General features: G+C 37.1%; 1 pseudogene; it reads left to right on the plus strand.

Annotated features, from left to right (window-relative positions):
• The first annotated feature begins 967 nt into the window (after positions 1-967).
• Positions 968-23576, plus strand: part of LOC103074001 (14-3-3 protein zeta-like) — a 111376-nt pseudogene continuing 88767 nt past the window's right edge.

Genomic DNA, 23576 nt, shown 5'->3' on the forward strand with positions numbered 1-23576 from the left:
CTTAATGTTATTCAAAACATCTCTTAATTTTCTTTCATTAAAAGTTTTTTCCTGCTGTTCTGATTGAATGATTTCCATAATTCTATTTCCAGATCATGTATGTGCTCTTTTGTATCACTTAGTCTGCTTTTCATTCCTTCTAGTATGTTTTATTTTTAAATTTCAGATATTGAATTATTTATTTTTGATTTGGTCTTTTTATAGTTCCTTGTTAAAATATTCATTGTTTAAATCAATTATTTTCCCTAATTTAGTTAATATTTTTATTACCAAGTTTTGAATTATTTACCTGGTGAATTATTTATTTCTATTTCATTATTTAGTTTTTCAGGAATTTTCTCTTGCTCTTTCAATTGAGAGTATTTCCTCTGCCTTTTCATTTTACTTAATTTTCTCTGCCTCTATAAATTTAGGTGAAACAGTTACATATTATGGTCTTGAAGGGGTATCCTTAAGTAGGGGCATCCCTGTGCAAACTGTGTGCTGAGTGCCTTTGGTGGGAGGGCTGGATTTGATTTGAATGTCTGTCACGGTCTTTCCTCAGGGTGTGCTGGCAGCTATCACCTTGGTAAGGGGTGAAGCTGGAGATGGAGGGGCTAGAGTTGGGTGCAAGGCAGCACTTCCTCTCTGGTCATTGGCTGTCACCACCCTGTTAGGGGAAGGGTCTGATGCCAGGTTGCTAGAGCAGAAGCCCTGAGGTTTGGGCTTGAGCTGATGCTTTTCCCTTAAAGTATTTATATTTTCCTCTCCCCACTCCAGGGCCTTTGCCTCAGAGGAGAGGGCTGCCATAGCAAGTGGCACCCATGTGCATACAGAGACACAGTGCACTGCCTGTGGAGGCATCTGCATCTCTGCTCAGACACTGCCCACAGTCAAGTCTTTTTCCTGGTCCTGGCTTCCCCAGATCCAGTGCTGCACTCTGGTGTGGAGTGAACAGGGCTGGAGCAGTTGCTCAGCTCAGGCCGGGATGCATGGTGAGAGAGTCGAGGGAAACCCTGGCAGCTACTAGAGCAAATTTCTCTCTCCCTGCCTTGGAAGCAAGCCAGTGTGCACATGCATACTCATCAGGCATGGAGTCCAGGCTTCTCCAGCCTTTCTGTTTGTCCCAGCGGTCCTCCAACTAGCCAAGGGAGCTTGTCTCTTCCATGTTGGACCCCAGGACTAAGATGCCCAGTCTGTGGCTTGACCTACTCCCCAGAGTGGGTTTCTGCCCCTGCAATGTCCCTTGTCCTCTGAGTTCCCTCCTGATGGCACAGGTCCTGACCTAGTTGCTTTTCTTACCTTCCTACCCACTTATGTGTGTATCTTTCTTACAGCCTTGGTTCTACAGGAGTCCTTCTGCCAATTTTCAGTTAGTTTTCAGTGAGAATTATTTCATATGTAGATGTATTTTTGATGTGTTCATGGGGGAAGGTGAACTCCACGTCCTCTTAATCTGTCACCTTGACCTCTTCCCCTAAATGCTTTTAATAAGCATTCTGGAAGAGAAAAGGTGTCCACACTAAAAAGTACTTTGACACCTGGAGCCTTATCTAGCCAAACTGATTTTCAGAAACTAGTTTTTCATCACCCTGCATGACCCACCAGTCATGCCAGGCAGGTTTTCCTAAGGGTGTATTCCTTTATATTCATCAGTGTTGAAGAGACATATAAGCTATAAGTAAGTGTGAAATAAATAATAAAGCGTGGTCCAGATGGCTGTAGAGTGATTACTCATTAGGGATGATGAAGAATGAAGTTCAAAAAAGACCCTTTGGATTAAGTGAGATATTAAAACAAGAGAGACAATTAAGAAGCTTGGAATAGAAAATGAAGGAAGCTAAACATCTGTCCACAGAGGTTATTTAAGAAAAGTGACTATAATGAAATAAGCCTGTCTTTCATATTCTATTTATCTATATGGACAAAATGTACACTGGTGTTATAGTTTTTATCAAAATTTGATGTAGTAGCAGTGCTTAATTCTAGTTAAGGATTCAGCCTCTTTTTCCTTTCTGGTTTTTCCACCTAAAGAATATTTTCATACTTTTAATCTCTTTCTTTCTTTTCTTCCTACATTTATCTGTATATGTTCATTTAATATCTTCATGTAATTTTATTCTTTCAGTTATACAAATAATACAAGAATACATCTAATAAAAAGAAATTCCAGGGCTTCCCTGGTGGCGCAGTGGTTGGGAGTCCGCCTGCCGATGCAGGGGACACGGGTTCGTGCCGCGGTCCGGGAAGATCCCACATGCTGCGGAGCGGCTGGGCCCGTGAGCCATGGCCGCTGAGCCTGCGCATCCAGAGCCTGTGCTCCGCAACGGGAGAGGCCACAACAGTGAGAGGCCTGCGTACCGCAAAAAAAAAAAAAAAGAAATTCCAAGAGGTAGTTATCAAGCAAAAGTCTCCTTTGAAGGCTACTTTCCTACTTTACCTCCTCACCTTCAAACATACTACTCTATCACCAGGGTTAATCCCTGTAAATGGTCTATGTTGATTACTCTCTGTAACTAGTCTGTGTTTATATCTTTTCTTAACATGCTTTTTGAAGAAGGCAAACTTCTTCCTTGAGAGCATTAGAAGAAGCAAAGTTGGTGAGCTGAGATGAATTCTTCCAACACAATGTTCTTTGTGGATTTATAGAAATCTGACCTCTTGATGATTATGTATTGATATTTAATTGACATAAAATTTAAGAGTATTTTTAGTTCTGGTGGGAGAAAAACTTTCTCATACCATACTCTTACATATGACATAAATCTTAGATAAAAGTTTAAAATATTCTGCTTAATATTCTGTTAATCCTGCTTTGGCCATTTATATTTATAATATATGAATAAAGTTGGACCAAATTTAATTCCATCCATTGCTTATTGAGATTTTGGGGAAAAAGTTCCCCATGGCATGCTTTTTTTAGTAAGCCAACTTTAATTTTTATGGATGTTTTGTAATAGTTATAATGGATAACTGAACGAATAATGGACAAGAAGATTTCTGCAGTGAACAAGGTCCGCCTTCTGTGCCTGTCGTGGGGCATTGAATGATGAACCTTCCAGTTAGCAGTGGTTGTGCACTGAAGTAGGATTTTCTCATTGATTTTCAATTAAATGGAGATGCTTTTATGACAAGTCGTTGTGTTCTACCAATCAAGTGAGCCTCATTTGGAACATAGTCATGCCTCTCCCTCCTTCATTGTATATAGGCAATGTGCTCTATAATGGAACTTATTTCTACATGACTTTTGTCATGATCAGTCAACTATTTCAAATAAAAAGGTAAAGATAAATGGTAAATGCTTAAAATTCCTTCTCTATGGTCTCATTCTCCAAAATTTAGTAATTCACGCCAATAGCATGCCAAGAGCCACAAAAAGAATGCTGCACAGTAGTCTTTCCAGGGAGGGAAACACTATAGAGTTCTGATCTGAATTTAAGTTCTAAAGTCTTCAAATTAGCAGATGTAATGTTATCCCTGTAAAGGCACTCTTACTCACTTGCATTGCAAATTGTTTCTTGAATGGTAAGTGAGTGGAGCTGTAGCCAGAGATGCAGGCATTATGTATGCTCCACAGCCTAGCTTACCATGAAAAAGCCTAACTTTAGCATGAGGTAGCTGACTGTAACTATCATCAATAAAGTGATTGCAAATTATTCTAGTGCTTGTGAGTTGAAAATTTGCAACTATTTATCTGTTCTTTTAAATTTTTCTCATGGATCAGGTTTTCTAGTAACTTAGAAAATGAGATAGATAAAGGAAAGGTAAGTGACGTATTCTTATAACAAGTGAAAAAGAGGGTTAGAATGAACGTTTGATATAATTATCATGATCAAATCAAAAGTAGACAAAATATGTTGCACATACATATGTATACTATTTATATAGTATATATATATATACATGTAGATGCATATGTATACTATTTATATAGTATATATATACATGTAGATGCATATATACACACTTATGTATGTAGTTATATAAATGGGGGGGGTTCTTAGAATGTAGAGGAAGACTGTTCCATACCATAATGCTTTGTGCATGAATTCACTGTGTAAAAAATCTTCAACTGTGATGACGTAATTTATGTATAAGTCCCTTCCTTTTTCTGTCCCACAGAGTATGCTTTCAGATGCCTTTTTAACTGGGGGCTGATCTTACTGTTTCTCCAGCCCAGCCCATGATCTGCAGTGTTGCCTCTCGATGAGCAGAGCTTTTTCCTACATGTTCCAACTAGTATGTTCCACCAAACTGAATATACTCTGTGGCCCCAATGAGGGTTAAGAAAATCTCTACTGAAGACTTTAGGTAGTGGTCCTAAAGACCTGGAGAGCTGGAGGCCAAAGTGGATTTTGTAAAACTGCCTTGAGTATTGAGAAGAAAAGAATTTTGTTTGCTTTTTTCAATGACAGATTGTCACTAAGGATAAATTAATTCTTCCCATCATCTGTCTTAGGATATTTGGAATTTGGCTTCCTAATCTCTAGATTCATAAAGATTGTGTATCAAAATAAAATAGGCACAAATAATAACAACAATGTACAAAAACCAACTAAAACCTGGGTTGATTAGTGTGGTAACATGTGAAATTAAAATTATAAAGGGAATCAAAATTATTAAATTAAAATTTAAATTAAATCAAAAAATTAAATTTAAATCCAACTGTAAAATTAAAAAAAATTTAGAGATAATACACACATATGTTAAAAATACTAAATATCACTAAAAAAATAAACATTAGCCTGAAGTCCCCTAGTTTCCTTTATTGGTACCATTTTCTTATGTATCTTTCCAGAAATATTAGATTCTATATGTGTATACATCCTCTTCCTCCTTAATTATAAATTTTTCTTTTCTTCTAATACTTGAGTATAATAAATTCATATAAGAACTGAGTTTAGCTGTTATAAATGGTATTGAAGACAAATTCTACAACATGGCTTCTAAATTTATGAGTTTACTGGGGGAATTCTAAAATTAATTTATTTGTAAAAAATGAGGAACTCCCCTAGGGCTTCCCTGGTGGCGCAGTGGTTGAGAGTCCGCCTGCCGATGCAGGGGACACGGGTTCAATAGGCGGAGCACAGATGATTTTTAGGGCAGTGAAACTACTCGGTATGATACTATAATGGTGGACACGTGTCATTACACATTTGTGAAAACCTACAGAATGAACAATACCAAGAGCAATCCCTAATGTAAAATAAGGATTTGGGGTGATAACGATGTGTTAATCAATGTAGGATCATCAATTGTATCGAGTACCACTCTGGCGGGGGGTACGGATGATGGGGGATCTGTGCATGTGTGGAGCAGGGGGTATACAGGAAATCTCTGTATCTTCCTCTCAATTTTGCTGTGAACCTAAAACTGCTCTAAAAAATTAAACCTTAAAAATAAACATTATTTGAGTTGGGGGTTTTTGAGCACAAGCCACCTGTTCTCCTTGCTTGGTCCTGCAATAAACCTTTCCCTGCTCCCCAAAAAAAAAAAAAAAAAAAAAAAAAATGAGGAACTCCCTCCCTCAAATTTATAGACCCCAGGTTCCTTTCTGGTCAAGTCTTGATAATACATCTTCATATTGTATAAGTAATTAAAAAATCAGGCTAGCTACAACCTCAGTGGTGTGTAGGTTTTTCTCCCCAAGCTATCATGGACCCTGATTGTTTTGCCAATTAGAATAACTATCAACTCTCTGAGTAGATCCCAACTGATGGGATTTAGTTTCTTGTCCAAACACCGTTTTTATTAAGGACAACTCTACTCCCCTCAAATTATAGATGATTATATTATTTCTTAGATGATCCCATTGAAAATGTTTGCTACTTTATTTCTTGATGCATTAATTTCAAACTTGCCTTTTTCCAAGGAACAAGTCCAAGACACTATAATTCCACTATTGACCACTGTCATTTAATATTATGGTTATATTTTGATATATATAGAGATCTCCTTCGATCTCCTTTGATATTATATATATTTTGATATAAATAAATAAATAAATATATATATATATATATATATATATATATATATATATCCTTTGATCAATGTCTCTTCAAGCTCTCTGCGGGTAATTTATATGTAGCGAACTAGAACACAGCAAAGGCTTTTGTTCCAAATCCCTAGATGGAACTTTGATGACTTAGGCTTGGGCCAATGGATAGCTCCTTTTACCCATTTTATTGACAGTAGGGAGAGCAAAATACTTTCTACTTAAAGAGAGAGAAGAGCCAGTGTAAGCTGCCTATCCCAGGATTTTTTTTTTTCTTTTCTTAGGATTTTTATGGAGGCACCAGTTCTGTCCAGCAGTGTCTCAGACCATCTTACCTCATGTGTTTGGGAGAAAGTTACAAGGGAGGAAAGGAGAGAAGAGTGGCTGGAATGTCTCTCAAAAGGGTAACATTCAACCTTATTTCTACTTTTCAGTCTTACAAGCAAGCATGTATAAGAGAAAAAGCCATTTTTCTGGTCTTTAATTTCCTTATCACAGTGAATACCCCTCCCATTAACAGAATGGACAAAAAATATTCTTGGTTTTGAGTAGCACTTTACATCCTTTGGAATAGATTGAAATGAAATATCCTTAGAATCAGGTGGTAGAAGCAGATTGGAACAAAATTTAGTTCCAAGTGGGCATGGTATTTTTGTTAAAATGAATATAGCCTAAAATTGTTACGATCTTATCATGTGCCACTGATCTTTGGTACTTTGATCATCCTTCTATTTCTGAGCAGAAAAGTAATTACTTTTTGGAAAGAATCTTGGCCCTACCCATGGGTACTCCTTTGTTTATCTCCATGTGCAGATGGAGTGGCTTTCTCTGCAAGCATTTGTTCTTGTCAGACTCGTCAACTTTCATAAGAAAATGTCAATCCAGCCTCTGGGTTGAGGAGCTGTTGAAACATATGGCTTTGCACTTAACTGGAAAAACAGAATAGCTGCACTCCAGGTACTTGTCAGGGAATATAATCTTCAACTCACTGCCATTCAACACTTATCAGAAACTCAGCTGGGAGAAACAATATTTATAAATGATTGAAGGACATGCAGTCTGTCCATTCACTCAGCTACCCTTAAATCTACCCCATCTAAGCCAGACAAGCATAAATTCTGGAAAACTACTCTGGTCCTCATGGGAATGCTTTTACAACTTGTAGAGTAACATTTTGCCATAAACTTATGCTGAATGAAGACACAAGGAACAGACCTTTGAAACCCACTGGTTTACTATGAGGCCATGTTAATGAATCTTCACTACCTTACACAGTTAGTTTTCTCTTTATGAGGGTCCACAGGAAAATTTTCTCTCTCATGTCAGTATCAGACATGGATGTGTTTTCCTTTGCAACTGCTTTGTATATAAGCACTTACATAGGCACAAACACTGATTATGCTTCTGCCTCTGAGTTATTTGCTAGCCGGTATAAAGCTAAAGTTGTAATTCCTTTCTGGAAAGCATATAGGAATTCCCAACATATATTTTTGAGGCCTAATTTCATATCTGGCTTCAACTTATCTGACTATCTAATTTACCCTTGGTACTGGGTAAGACAGGAAGGGCAAGGAACGTCTTCAAATAAGAACTGATTGGTGACATCTGGAAGGCAGTAGTTCCTGGATGAAGGAACCCACTTGTACAGCACAATGCTTTGGTCTACACATATATTCACGCATAAATGACATTTCATAGAAATCCAGGTCATATTATTATATCTCACTGATGTGTCACTGTCTGTCTGGCTGCCTCTGGTAACCCACTTTATGTCTCTTCTGGTCCTTCATGAGGAGAGAGACTGTCTGGAGAATTGGAAGTATTTGGCAATGGGGTGGGTGAGGAGAAGATGGTAAGAAGATAGAATCCATAGGAATTATGTTGCTTTCAGAGTTCCAGTCAGGAATTGTTTAAGTAGAAACATCTGAGTCTGAAGCTAACCACCCAGATAAAATATTGGCACTTAGCCACGGAGTGAATGTGCGCGCCAGGCCGTTAGTCACACAGATGCCTCTTACACAGCTTGTGTAAAAATCTGTCACTGATTTTGGCAGTGGCAGGTAAGTCACTCTTTCAGGAACATAACTATATGCTACAGAAATTAGAAACCTTAATTTTCACCAAATGTTAAAAGACCTTTTGCTTTTCTCAAGTAACACTGAAAGCAGTATTTTCCAAACTTGGATCTATAGAAGATGATACTCATTTTCTTTCCTCAGCCTGTGATGTAAGGAGAACGTGATGTGAGGATAATGCAGGGAGCTTTTCATGAATAGCTAAAGCTATTTCACTTAATAGTGAATAGCTAAAGCTATTTCACTTAATAGTCTGTGTTACATTCTGAGATTGTGGACTTCCTATTTTGGGGTGTTCATATGTTCTTTCCTTTATGACACTGTGATAATAGATTTTTTTAAATGCCTCCTATTGTTAAATAATAATTATAATAACCTAAGTGTGTCTCTGGGGTTGGCAAGTATGGTTGTTCAGGTTGTTTACTGCATAAGGCAGTAAAATTATGTGTGAATTATATATATGGTGATTATCCAAATTCTGGAAACTGGAAATTATGTACCAGATATACCCTTTTTCCCCATAGTTAGAAAGTTTAGCTATTGTTTCCCACTAAACATTGCTACTTCATAAATGATCCTTGTGAAAACATTGTGAAGATGAGAAGGTAATTATCCACAGCTTTGTCAAACAATATGGAACAGATTAATATGCTTCACTGATGTGAGGAAAATGACAACTAGAACCCTTTAAAAGACAGCTTCTGCAACTCAGGACCCTGAAGTTTCCTGTTGTCAATAGCAACGCTTCTTTCTCGGTTGTTGATTGGCACTGAAAAGCACTTGCCAGCTCCTCAAATTTATTTGATATGTGGCAACAGAGTGAAAGTCAGGGGGTTTATATGCAGTGTCTGCTGCCCTACTATGTCTTCAGCAAACAAGTGAAAATAATTTTCTACTAGGTTTCTAGTCATCTTTTTATAAAGACACGTATTGTAGATCGCCTTCATTCACACACAATCTGTGCCATATCTGCCATTTCTGAGCCCAGGGATCAGACGTTATATACAACTGAAATGGAATAGGATCAGATTTATTGAACGGTGAGGCCAACCTGTTACTGTGCACTAAGCACACTGGACAAGAAATGAGTGCTTCGCCAGTTTTAGAAATTAGATTCCAGTTCATACATATAACACCACTACATGTCACGGTGTGATTACTACAAGGATAAGGAAACATGTTTTTTTGTGTCATTGAAGTTTCTATAGAACTCTTAATCCTAACTCAATGCACTACACTGAAAAGCTGAATAAACACATCTCACCCAGGAAAGGATTTTGCAAGGTTGAATGACTGCAGGTGATATTTTAAGCAAAAGGATTTTTCATTCTCTTTCTACCTGAAGACTGAAAATTTACCCAGTGTGGGTAAAATATGCTGTAGAATTTGTCTTCCTTGTAGGATTCAGTTTCCTTGTCATATTGCTATAGGAGATTATTTTCAGAATACAGTAAAAATTTCCTGAATGATTCCTATATTACTGGATTTGTGAATGTATAATGTGTGAGATTAAAAAGTTACTTTGTAGCAACTAATCTCCCTGATAAAATCACTTTAATAAGGCATGAAGGTTTGACTTATCCTTCTGCAATAACATCACATGGTAAGCTGCTTCTTTACCCTGTGCAGTTGGGTTTCAAAACAATGTAAGTATTTTATAAGTGTGCACCTTACAGTGATTTTGAAAAAAAAAATTTTAGATATGAACAAAATGTAAGTCTAATCTTATTTGAAATGTCAGTAATGATCTCAATAGGTTACTTTTTCCTTAAAAAAATAAGCATTTGATAATACAAATTGTTCCTGTCCTATTAAAGCTTTCAGGAAAAAGTTGGATATAAAATAAATATTAAAACTAAATTCTATTAGCTTTCATAACAATACATGTCTTTTTCCATATGCTCCCTCTCTTTCTCTTCTTCCACTTCTCTGCTTTAAATTCTTCCCACCTATAACTCCTTTAACTTTTCTCTGCTCTTTGAATATTTTTTTTCTTCCAGTCACTCAGATCTCTGACTATAAAGACTGCCTTCTTCTCTTGTGCAGTACTGATTGCAAGGGAGTTTGTTGCTAAGGTGAAATGTCTTTTACTGGAAACATTTGAGCCTACCTTTTAAGGAAATTTAAAAAATGAATGCTACCTGGAAGCAAAGAGGTAACTGTGATTTCCTCATGGGGACCTTTCTAACATGATGGTATCACTTTCTATCAAGGAAAGTCTCATTCATGAAAACCTATGCATAGAATCCTTATAATTTCCAAACAAATGAGATAAAACTGATAGCAAGCAAAGTAAGATTAAAATGAACTATAAGCCTTTCCTCCTTCTATGAATAGAAATGAGATTGTACTATCATCCTTAGCAGTTCTTTTACTAATCATTTTTACTTTTTTTACTTTTACAATAACATCTGGATTGGATTTCCTCTAGAGTATTCTAGAATCTTAAAGACCAGCAAAACAGTCATAATATCAATTTTTTTTAGTAGGCTGAGAAATTGGAATTTATAGTTTTATTTCAAGAGTGGTACCAGTCTAGCCTTCTATAGTGTTTATTCCCTCATCTCCCTTTGAGCTCATTATTTTATTCTTCTTATTTATTTAATAGGTTCTCAAAAAAGATTGGTGTGTTCTGGGAAGCTTAAGTGGGGACTTTTAGAATTGACCAGTTCACAATGAAAAGAAAAAAAGAAATAATATCTCAACATGGCAAAATAGAATAACTTCTGAAATAACTACAATATGTTAAATGTAAACTACAGTGGTTAACATTATTTTTGATCACAGTAACTGAAATGTTTTCCTTTAAATAAGTTGCTAAAAGGCAAAGTTAGCACAGCCCGATCAATAGTGCTCTTTTAAAATAAGAAAAGCTTGCAACAGGCTTTATAGATGGGTAAATATATTTTCTCCTCAGCACGCTTCAATACTAATAATTTTTCCTTCTCTTTTCTGCTGTGGTTGAGTAAAATAGCCAATAGCAAAACCATTATTCTTTTTCCTTGCTTTAAAACTTACTAACCTGGTTTAATATACTAACATCAATCAAGGTGATGCTCAGTAGGAAATAAATAGCTGTAACTCTCCCACATGCTTACTCTTTACTGCAGCATAGAAAATGTGAGCTTCATTCCTTACTGTGTTTTAAAGAATTATCACCTGGTTTATAAAGGAATCTGAGGGTGAGGCTTTTTTTTTTTTTTTTGCGGTACGCAGGCCTCTCACTGCTGTGGCCTCTCCCATTGGGGAGCACAGGCTCCGGACGCGCAGGCTCAGCGACCATGGCTCACAGGCCCAGCCGCTCCGTGGCATGTGGGACCCTCCCAGGCCGGGGCACGAACCCGTGTCCCCTGCATCAGCAGGCAGACTGTCAACCACTGCGCCACCAGGGAAGCCTGGTGAGGCATTTTAAATATTGTTAGACATGTTCTGTAGTTTTAAAATATTGCTTAAACATGTTCTGTAGTTCTAATGAAGTTGATCACTATTCAGTATTATTCTCTCACAATGTCTTTTGCAGTGAGGTCCATGAACAACTAGAGTCCTTTAAGCCGCCTATGGAATGGGCTAAAATGCAAGGATCAGTCAATATATATATTTTAAATGTTTTACAATTTATTTTTTTATTGAAGTATAGTTGATTTATAATATTGTGTAAGTTTCAGGTGTACAGTAAAGTGATTCACTTATGCATATATATATATATTATTTTTCAGATTCTTTTCCCTTATAGGTTATTACAAAACACTGAGTATAGTTCCCTGTGCTATACAGTGGATCCTTGTTGGTTATCTATTTTATATATAGGTGTGTGTATCTGTTAATCCCAACCTCCTAATTTATCCCTGCCCCCCTTTCCCCTTTAGAAACCATAAGTTTGTTTTCTATGTCTGTGGGTCTATTTATGTTTTGTATATAAGTTCATTTGTATAATTTTTTTTAGATTCTACGTATAAGTGATATAGTATGATATTTGTCTTTCTCTGTCTGGTTTACTTCACTTAGTATAATAAAGTCCCAAGTCAAGATGGGCAGAGAAATGGGGCAGTGATAGATTTTGATCTCCTTGCAGCCAGTTGATTGCCCTCACATTCCCTGGACTTCATATCTCTTCTTCCACACTACATACCCTTCCATCATCTCCCTTTTCATGAAATGCAAATGATAAAGAATGCGAATGCTCTGCTGTATTGGAGAACTGATTTTTAAAGGATCAACACTGTAAGAAGTGTTTTGCTGTTAATGCAAAGGCTGGGGGCATTCTGGAGAAATTTGGATTCTAAAAATTGCATCTACTCTTGTAGTAAATCATATTGGATTTGAAACTATGTGGGAATATTTTGTAAACTGTAAAATGTGTTTATGTTGTAAGGTATTAGTTGTCAACTTGACACTAGAATAATTTGATTAATAAATATCATATATACCCATCAACTGCTTATTTAGTCATTAGTTTGGCTGGTTGGTTCAATTTCAGCACTGCATTAAAGTAACTTTAATGAAATGTGTGTTCTTCCACATTTCATTAAGGAGAGTCTACTTCTTTTTTAAAGAGTTTTGTATAGTCTTTAATAGTACCATGTTTTCTTCTCATTTAAATGAACCATGGAACTTTCAGGCATTGTCAGTAGGAGAGTGGCAGTCATTAAGTATCTATTGTTCAAATATACTATGTATTTCTAACAAATGTTAAGCACAATGCTTATAGTATAAACCAAGAAAAAAAGTTGGAAACTAAAATTAAACCCAAAGCAGGCACTTATTTAAATAACTACTCATTTAAATAACTTTTTCTTTTTCTAAATGTAAAAGATAATGATTTATAGCATGGGCAATAAAGGTGTATGTATGGGGATGAATTCCAACATGGTGAAAATGAGAGATTAGAGGTCAAAGGGCAAATAGAGAGAGCAGACAGTGGAGACTGAGTTTCTTCCCGAATCAGGTCTTATTCTAGTATTTGAATTAAAGAAGGAACTTACATAACAAATGGGAAAATAAACAGATTATTTACAAACATAGTGACATTTTGACTGCATTTAGTAAGCAATTTATGTGATATTTAGCATTGCTGCATAATGTATGTCATTTTATATTTACAGATTATGTTCCTTAAGGAGTATGTATCTGAAATATTGGATGTAATTTTAACTCAACAATTTTACATTTAATTAATTTGGTAACATGTTTTGAAGAGTTTTATTTCACTTTTGACTTGGCTTTTTTGATTATCTACTGTTTCCCACCTTCTCCTCTTACTACATATTTTTTTATTTCCATTTCTCTAGGAGGTGGGTCAAAAGGGATCTTGCTGTGATTTATGTCATAGAGTGTCCTGCCTATGTTTTCCTCTAAGAGTTTGATAGTTTCTGGCCTTACATTTAGGTCTTTAATCCATTTTGAGCTTATTTTTGTGTCTGGTGTTAGGGAGTGATCTAATCTCATACTTTTACATGTACCTGTCCAGTTTTCCCAGCACCACTTACTGAAGAGGCTGTCCTTTCTCCACTGTACATTCCTGCCTCCTTTATCAAAGATAAGGTGACCATATATGCGTGGGTTTATCTCTGGGCTTTCTATCCTGTTCCATTGATCTATATTTCTGTTTTTGTGCCAGTACCATACTGTCTTGATTACTGTAGCTTTGTAGTATAGTCTGAAGTCAGGGAGCCTGATTCCTCCAGCTCCGTTTTTCGTTCTCAAGATTGCTTTGGCTATTCGGGGTCTTTTGTGTTTCCATACAAATTGTGAAATTTTTTGTTCTAGTTCTGTGAAAAATGCCAGTGGTAGTTTGATAGGGATTGCATTGAATCTGTAGATTGCTTTGGGTAGTAGAGTCATTTTCACAATGTTGATTCTTCCAATCCAAGAACATGGTATATCTCTCCATCTATTTGTATCATCTTTAATTTCTTTCATCAGTGTCTTATAATTTTCTGCATACAGGTCTTTTGTCTCCTTAGGTAGGTTTATTCCTAGATATTTTATTTTTTTTGTTGCAATGGTATATGGGAGTGTTTTCTTGATTTCACTTTCAGATTTTACATCATTAGTGTATAGGAATAGAAGAGATTTCTGTGCATTAATTTTGTATCCTGCTACTTTACCAAATTCATTGATTAGCTCTAGTAGTTTTCTGGTAGCATCTTTAGGATTCGCTATGTATAGTATCATGTCACCTGCAAACAGTGACAGCTTTACTTCTTCTTTCCCGATTTGGATTCCTTTTATTTCCTTTTCTTCTCTGATTGCTGAGGCTAAAACTTCCAAAACTATGTTGAATAAGTGTGGTGAGAGTGGGCAACCTAGTCTTGTTCCTGATCTTAGTGGAAATGCTTTCAGTTTTTCACCACTGAGGACGATGTTGGCTGTGGGTTTGTCATATATGGCCTTTATTATGTTAAGGAAGGTTCCCTCTATGCCTACTTTCTGCAGGGTTTTTATAATAAATGGGTGTTGAATTTTGTCGAAAGCTTTTTCTGCATCTATTGAGATGATCGTATGTTTTTTCTCCTTCAGTTTGTTAATATGGTTTATCACACTGATTGATTTGTGTATATTGAAGAATCCTTGCATTCCTGGAATAAACCCCACTTGATCATGGCGTATGATCCTCTTAATGTGCTGTTGGATTCTGTTTGCTACTCTTCTGCTGAGGATTTTTGCATCTATGTTCATCAGTGATATTGGCCTGTAGTTTTCTTTCTTTGTGACATCCTTGTCTAGTTTTGGTATCAGGGTGACGCTGGCTTTGTAGAATGAGTTTGGGAGTGTTCCTCCCTCTGCTATATTTTGGAAGAGTTTGAGAAGGATAGGTGTTAGCTCTTCTCTAAATGTTTGATAGAATTCGCCTGTGAAGCCATCTGGTCCTGGGCTTTTGTTTGTTGGACGATTTTTAATCACAGTTTAATTTCAGTGCTTGTGATTGGTCTGTTCGTATTTTCTATTTCTTCCTGATTCAGTCTTGGCAGGTTGTGCATTTCTAAGAATTTGTCCTTTTCTTCCAGGTTGTCCATTTCATTGGCATAGAGTTGCTTGTAGTAATCTCTCATGGTCTTTTGTATTTCTGCAGTGTCAGCTCTTACTTTTCCTTTTTCATTTCTAATTCTATTGATTTGAGTCTTCTTCCTTTTTTTCTTGATGAGTCTGGTTAATGGTTTATCAATTTTGATTATCTTTTCAAAGAACAAGCTTTTAGTTTTATTGATCTTTGCTTTCATTTCCTTTTCATTTATTTCTGATCTGATCTTTATGATTTCTTTCCTTCTGCTAACTTTGGGGTTTTTTGTTCTTCTTTCTCTAATTGCTTTAGGTGCAAGGTTAGGTTATTTATTCAAGATGTTTCCTGTTTCTTAAGGTAGGATTGTATTGCTATAAACTTCCCTCTTAGAACTGCTTTTGCTGCATCCCATAGGTTTTGGGTCGTTGTGTCTCCATTGTCGTTTGTTTCTAGGTATTTTTTGATTTCCTCTTTGATTTCTTCAGTGATCACTTTGTTATTAAGTAGTGTATTGTTTAGCCTTCATGTGTTTGTATTTTTTACAGATCTTTTCCTGTAATTGATATCTAGTCTCATAGCGTTGTGGTCAGAAAAGATACTTGATACAATTTCAATTTTCTTAAATTTACCAAGGCTTGATTTGTGACCCAAGATATGATCTATCCTGGAGAATGTTCCATGAACACTTGAGAAAAATGTGTATTCTGTTGTTTTTGGATGGAATGTCCTATAAATATCAATTAAGTCCATCTTGTTTAATGTATCATTTAAAGCTTGTGTTTCCTTATTTATTTTAATTTTTTATGATATGTCCACTGGTGAAAGTGGGGTGTTAAAGTCCCCTACTACGAATGTGTTACTGTCGATTTCCCCTTTTATGGCTGTTAGTATTTGTCTTGATGAGGTGCTCCTATGTTGGGTGCATAAATATTCACAATATTTTACAGTCTTCTTCTTGGATCGATTCCTTGATCATTATGTAGTGTCTTTCTTTGTCTGTTCTAATAGTCTTTATTTTAAAGTCTATTTTGTCTGATGTGAGAATTGCTACTGGAGCTTTCTTTTGGTTTCCATTTGCATGGAATATCTTTTTCCATCCCCTCACTTTCAGTCTGTATGTGTCTCTAGGTCTGAAGTGGGTCTCTTGTAGACAGCATATATATGGGTCTTGTTTTTATATCCATTCAGCCAATCTGTGTCTTTTGGTGGGAGCCTTTAGTCCATTTACATTTAAGGTAATTATCGATATGTATGTTCCTATTCCCATTTTCTTTTCTTTTCTTTTTTTTTTAGATTCTGTGTATATGTGTTAGCATACAGTATTTGTTTTTCTCATTCTGACTTACTTCACTCTGTATGATAGACTCTAGGTCCATCCACCTCATTACAAATAGCTCAATTTCGTTTCTTTGTATGGCTGAGTAATATTCCATTGTATATATGTGCCACATCTTTTTCTCCTTCTATCACTTTAGATATGTCCTGGCAGTCCCTTTTGGCTTGTAGAGTTTCTGCTGAAAGATCAGCTGTTAACCTTATGGGGATTCCGTTTTGTGTTATTTGTTGTTTTTCCTTTGCTGCTTTTAATATGTTTTCTTTGTATTTAATTTTTCACAGTTTGATTAATATGTGTCTTGGCATGTTTCTCGTTGGATTTTTCCGTATGGGACTCTCTGTGCTTCCTGGACTTGATTAACTATTTCCTTTCCCATATTAGGGAAGTTTTCAACTATAATCTCTTCACATATTTTCTCAGTCTCTTTCTTTTTCTCTTCTTCTCCTGGAACCCCTATAATTCAAATGTTGGTTCATTTAATGTTGTCCCAGAGGTCTCTGAGACTGTCCTCAGTTCTTTTCATTCTTTTTTCTTTATTCTGCTCTGCAGTAGTTATTTCCACTATTTTATCTTCCAGGGCACTTATCCGTTCTTCTGCCTCAGTTATTCTGCTATTGATCCCATCTAGAGTATTTTTCATTTCATTTATTGTGTTGTTCATCATTGCTTGTTTCATCTTTAGGTCTTCTAGGTCCTTGTTAAAAGTTTCTTGCATTTTGTCTATTCTATTTCCAAGATTTTGGATCATCTTTACCATCATTATTCTGAATTCTTTTTCAGGTAGACTGCCTATTTCCTCTTCATTTGTTAGGTCTGGTGGGTTTTTATCTTGCTCCTTCATCTGCTGTGTGTTTCTCTGTCTTCTCATTTTGCTTATCTTACTGTGTTTGGGGTGTCCTTTTTGTGGGCTGCAGGTTCGTAGTTCCCATTGTTTTTGGTGTCTGTCCCCAGTGGCTAAAGTTGGTTCAGTGGGTTGTGTAGGCTTCCTGGTGGAGGGGACTAGTGCCTGTGTTCTGGTGGATGAGGCTGGATCTTGTCTTTCTGCTGGGCAGGTCCACATCTTCTGGTGTGTTTTGGGGTGTCTGTGGACTTATTATGATTTTAGGCAGCCTCTCTGCTAATGGTTGGGGTTGTGTTCCTGTCTTGCTAGTTGTTTGGCATAGGGTGTCCAGCACTGTAGCTTGCTGGTCGTTGAGTGAAGCTGGGTGTTGGTGTTGAGATGGAGATCTCTGGGAGATTTTCGCCGTTTGATATTATATGGAGCTGGGAGGTCTCCTGTGGACCAGTGTCCTGAAGTTGGCTCTCCTACTTCAGAGGCACACCACTGACTCCTGGCTCCAGCACCAAGAGCCTTTTATCCACATAGCTCAGAATAAAAGGGAGAAAAAGTAGAAAGAAAGAAAGAAAAAGAAAGAAAGAAAAAGAAAGAAAGAAAGAAAGAAAGAAAGAAAGAAGATAAAATAAAATAAAGTAAGGTAAAATAAAATTATTAAAATAAAAAAATTATTATTAAGAAAAAAATTTAAAAAAAACCGGACGGATAGAACCCTAGGTCAAATGGTGAAAGCAAAGCTATACAGACAAAATCTCTCACAGAAGCATATACATACACACTCACAAAAAGAGGAAAAGGGGAAAAAATAATAAATCTTGCTCTCAATGTCTACCTCCTCAGTTTGGGATGATTTGTTGTCTATTCAGGTATTCCACAGATGCAGGGTACATCAGGTTGATCGTGGAGATTTAATCCGCTGCTTCTGAGGCTGTTGGGAGAGATTTCCTTTTCTCTTCTTTGTTCGCACAGCTCCCGAGGTTCAGCTTTGGATTTGGCCCCACCTCTGCGTGTAGGTCACCAGAGGGCGTCTGTTTTTCGTTCAGACAGGACGGGGTTAAAGGAGCCGCTGATTCGCGGACTCTGTCTTACTCAGGCCAGGGGGAGGGTGGGTACGGAGTGTGGGGCAAGCCTGCAGCATCAGAGGCCGCCATGATGTTGCACCAGCCTGAGGCACGCCGTGTGTTCTCCCGAGGAATTTGTCCCTGGATCCAGGGACCCTGGCAGTGGCGGGCTGCACAGGCTCCCCGGATGGGAGGTGTGGAGAGTGACCTGTGCTCGCATACAGGTTTCTTGGTGGCTGCAGCAGCAGCGTTAGCATCTCATGCCCATCTCTGGGGTCCGTGCTGATAGCCGCGGCTCGCGCCAGTCTCTGGAGTTCCTTTAAACAGCACTCTTAATCCCCTCTCCTCGCGCACCAGGAAACAAAGAGGGAAGAAAAAGTCTGTTGCCTCTTTGGCAGGTCCAGACTTTATTCCGGACTCCCTCCCGACTAGCCGTGGTGCACTAACTCCTTCAGGCTGTGTTCACGCTGCCAGTCCTCTCCCTGCGCTCCAACCCAAGGCCCAAGCCTCAGCTCCCAGCCTCGCCAGCCCCAGCGTGTGAGCAGGCAAGCCTCTCTGGCTGGTGAGTGCCAGTCGGCAAAAATCCTCTGTGCGGGACTCTCTGCTCTTTGCCCTCTGCCCCCCTGTTGCTGCGCTCTCCTCTGCTGCGCCGAAGCTCCCCCTCTCCGCTACCCACAGTCTCCACCCGCGAAGGAATGGAGTGGAAACCTTTCCTCCTTCACGGCTCCCTCCCACTGATGCAGGTCCCATCCCTATTCTTTTGTCTCTGTTTATTCTTTTTTCTTTTGCCCTTCCCAGGTACGTGGGGAGTTTCTTGCCTTTTGGGAGGTCTGAGGTCTTCTGCCAGCGTTCAGTAGGTGTTCTGTAGGAGTTGTTCAACGTGTAGATGTATTTCTGATGTATCTGTGGGGAGGAAGGTGATCTCTGCATCTTACTCTTCTGCCATCTTCCCCCTTTCTCCCCTCTTACTATATTGATCGTGAAGTGTTTGCTTAATATCATTGGGATGTCTGTGCATTTTTTCATTCATCATTCAACAAATATTTGTTGAGAAGTTGCTATGGGCCAGGCACTGTTATAAATCTTGGGCGTATAGCTGTGAAAACAAGAGATACATTTCCTATTATTGTGTACTTTATATTCTAGCAAAAGAGACAGAACATATATGAAAAAGCAAATATAAAAAATAATGCTAAGTGATCAGTGTTATAGAGAAAAAAAGGAAAGGAATAGAAAGTGATGGAGTGTGGTTTTTTCTTTTTTTTGAGGGAACAGGAGATCTTTTAAACAAAATCCTAGGAGCTGAGAGACGATCTAAGGTGAAAGTGTGAATGAAGGATTAGAAGCAAGGTCAGGATAAAGTGCTCTAGATATCTATTAGGAAGGCAGAACTGAAGTTCTAAGTCATTAATTCAATTCTAAGATAAATCACAGTTTTTCAAAAGAATGTTTGATAACTTCTTTTTATTTGTATTTATATTTTACTTGTATTTATATTGTATTTATCAATACATGATTGAAACATCTGCAGTACTGCAAGCTAGAAACATATTTTTCATTGAAAAAATTCTTCATCCACTGTTTAGGCAATTTCAGGTTGCCTTTCTAAAATGAACTAGGATTTAATTTTATCATGGTTATATTAATTATGTTAAACTTTGCAACTCATTTAGATTTATGAAGAGAAAGCTGCATAATGAATTCTGATATGATTTTACCTGAATTTGGAAGTCAATTTCTCAAGAAATGGTGAAGTGTTACATTACGTAGCTGGGATCACTAAAAGTCAGCCTAGTTTCTTCAAGAACAAGTGATGCCAACTAGCTCCATTTCCTTTTTTGTTTTGTTTTTAACATCTTTATTGGAGTATAATTGCTTTACAATGGTGTGTTAGTTTCTGCTTTATAACAAAGTGAATCACCTATACATATACATATATCCCCATAGCTCCTCCTTCTTGAGTCTCCCTCCCATCCTCCCTATCCCACCCTTCTAGGTGGTCACAAAGCACCGAGCTGATCTCCCTGTGCTATGCAGCTGCTTCCCACTAGCTATCTATTCTACATTTGGTAGTGTATATATGCCCATTTCCTTTTTTGACAGAATTGCTAATTTGGTTGATCAGAAGAAGGGTAGATATAAAGCTTATCTGGATTTTATTAAAGTAACTGAAAGTTTCTTTAGACTTGTGAAGTGATATGGGCTTGGTGTGAGTATAGCTGTGTTTCTTGATAACTGATAAAGTTTATCTCAGTTTGCCACTTAACAGGTAAATGTTGGCTTGGAGAAAATTTCTGGCAATGTAACTTAGGATCTATTCTTGCCTTATACATTCAACAATTGTACTAGTGACTTAAATAATGAATTAAGTTCTAAGTCAAACTTGATATGTTAGAATAGTGTGTCAGAGCAACAAAATGAAATTTCACAGGAATAAACATAGTTTTATCCTTGGATCAAAAAAAATCAGCTTGCGACAAGGACAAAATATAGAAAACATGCATGTGTGGAAACGATTATCATTTAATGTTGGTAAACACTGTAATGTGGCTGCCAAAATTCTCATCTTGGGCTATGTCATTTGAAGGACTCATGTCTGGAACAAGGGTGATTCATTCTTTGCTCTACTTTTCATTTGCCAGACCATATGCCATCTCCAGTTTTAGGTACTAGACTCTATGTAGGAATGTATCAGGAGAAGAGAAACCAAGGTAGCAAATGAACCTAAAAGAATATCATATGAAGAAATATTGTTAAGAGAAGAGGATACTTTGCCTATTAAAAAGAGATGGGACAAGTGTGAAGGGTAGAAAAGGACAAACACATGGAAACCAGATGGATCAGATTTAAGCTAGACATGACTGTAGCTTAGGGATATATTGGTCCAAAGACTGGCTGTTTTAGTTTCCTTAGGCTGCCACAACAAAGTACCACAAACTGTGTGGCTTAAACAACAGAATGTTGTTGTCTTACAGTTCTGGAGGCTAGAAGTCTATGATCAAGGTGTTAGCAGGATTGGTTCCTTTTGAGTGCTATATGGGAGAGTCAGTTCCATGCCTCTCTCCTAGCCTCTGCTGGTTTACTGGCAATCTTTGGCATTCCTTGTCCTGTAGATGCATCACCTTCATCTCTGTCTTCATGTTCACATAGTGTTTTCTGTGTGTGTGTGTGTGTGTGTGTGTGTGTGCGTGTGTGTGTGTGTGGGTGTATGTGTGTATCTCCAAATTTCCCCTTTTTAGTAAGGACACCAGCCATATTGGATTAGGAACCCACCATACTTCATATGACCTCATCTTAACTAATTACATCTGCAATGAATTCACTTCACAATAAGGTCACATCCGAGATAGTGGGGGCTAGAACTTCAACATATGATAATTTTTAGGGGATGCGATTCAACCCAGCACAGTGAATAATAGTTGAATGTCCTCCTAGAAATAAAGGCATGAGATTTTGTCTCAGGGATATTTCTTTCTTTAAATACCAGGATCAAAGAGATAAGATAGGCTGCTTGAAAAATACCTATTACAGATAATTTCTATGATTATGAAGAGGTGGGTAAAAATAAAAGAAGCTATAGGATATTTTCTATAGTAAAATCTCTCATATACAATCTCCACTTAATCACTTGCTAGGTAAAACTAGACTCTCCAGTATCTCTCTCAAACATTCTGATGATGAATGGGTGTGCTGAATCACCATGGTTATGGGGGTTCATTTCAAATATGGCTGTTCACTTTTATTCCCTCTAGTTAAGACTTTTTTTTTTGCTTGACAAGATTCAGTTATATTTGCTCCCAAGCCTGTACATTCCCGAAATGTCAATATAATTAAGTGACTTAACTATGTGACTTAACTAAATATTACCTAAATTCATATTATTTATGTGGGGAAGAAATAAAGTTGTTTCTATGAAAACAAAGTTCAGCATTTTGAAATACACCATAAAAGCAAATTTTATTAAAAAACATATTATCAAATTAGGTGAAGGGAAACAATTGTAAAAACATGAAAAAAAATTTCAAACTGAAAAGATGTACATTCATTGCCTCCTAAATGGCCTTTTTCTTCTTTAAAGAAACTGAAGCTTGGAATTTTAGAAGATAAATTATGAGTGTGATTTATGCAAGAAAGGTAACAAAGGATTGTAATCAATTGAGACATTCAAAGAAAGGACTTTGACACTACATCAAAAGACAGGAGTTTAAGTCTACCCTTACACATTTTAAATTAAAGTAAATGTTTATAATATATATTTGTTGTTTTTTAAAACAGATTCAGTTACTAAGACAGGAGGGGAGAATAGATGTTGTGTAAAGAATTAGCAAGTCTGTCCTTGTTAATAGTGTTTTGGTGAATATTGAGCTTCTCAGCTTCAGTAGCTAGCAGCAAGAAGCACTGAATCAGGAAGCATAAACTACATATACAGCATTCCTATCATGTTCTCCTAAAAACAAATGGCAGAATTCTAGCAAACTGTCTTTCGGTGCTTGCCTTTTAGAATGACAGGCTTGGGATCTGAGTCTTAATTGCCTTTAGCTTTATGACTGCCTTTTACTGCATCAACTGTTTGACCAGGCACTGAAAGTGCATTTCAGTGGACAGCTTTACTCCCTTTTGAAAGAAACTGAAAGTCTGGCTGAAACTCCTCACCAACTGAGTTGGTACCATGGTATTCATTTTTGATGAGGCAGTGTGCTCCTTCATTTGACATTTCTGGGTTAGAAATACATTTCTGGTATTACCCTTAAAAGTTACACAATGAGTTTTAATTAAATTGTCCTGCTTGCTTTTGATAAAACTGATTAGAATAGTGATAAGAGCAATCACTATTTAGAATCCTATTTAACAAACACTTCCTATTTATCTAATCTCTAAGGAGAATTTAGGCTATTTGTCTAGTGAAATCCATTTGATATCAGGATTTGTTACAGCCATTCTGTAATCAATCAAGTGCTCCTCATACAATGAATGAGATGAAAAATAATGCTAACACTTGTGTTGTGCCCATTACTTCCAGAACCGGTTATTGTGCTTTATTAACTCACTCAATCTTCCTTGACACTTTAAGAGGTAGGTACCATTATTATCACCATTTTTTTCAGATGAGGGAACTGAGGCATAAAGAGATTAAATAACTTGTCCAAGATCATAAAACAGGCAAATAGTAGAACTGGGCTTATTAACATCACAATTTCATAAATTACCTGTTATGATATGTGGAGCTAGAAAAATCCTCAAAATAAAGTTTGGTTTAAAAATGGTTACCACCTTGCTAAGAAATTGTATAAA

This window comes from Lipotes vexillifer, unplaced genomic scaffold, assembly GCF_000442215.2.
Source record: "Lipotes vexillifer unplaced genomic scaffold, Lipotes_vexillifer_v1.1 scaffold190, whole genome shotgun sequence".
Classification (NCBI taxonomy): Eukaryota; Metazoa; Chordata; class Mammalia; order Artiodactyla; family Lipotidae; genus Lipotes; species Lipotes vexillifer.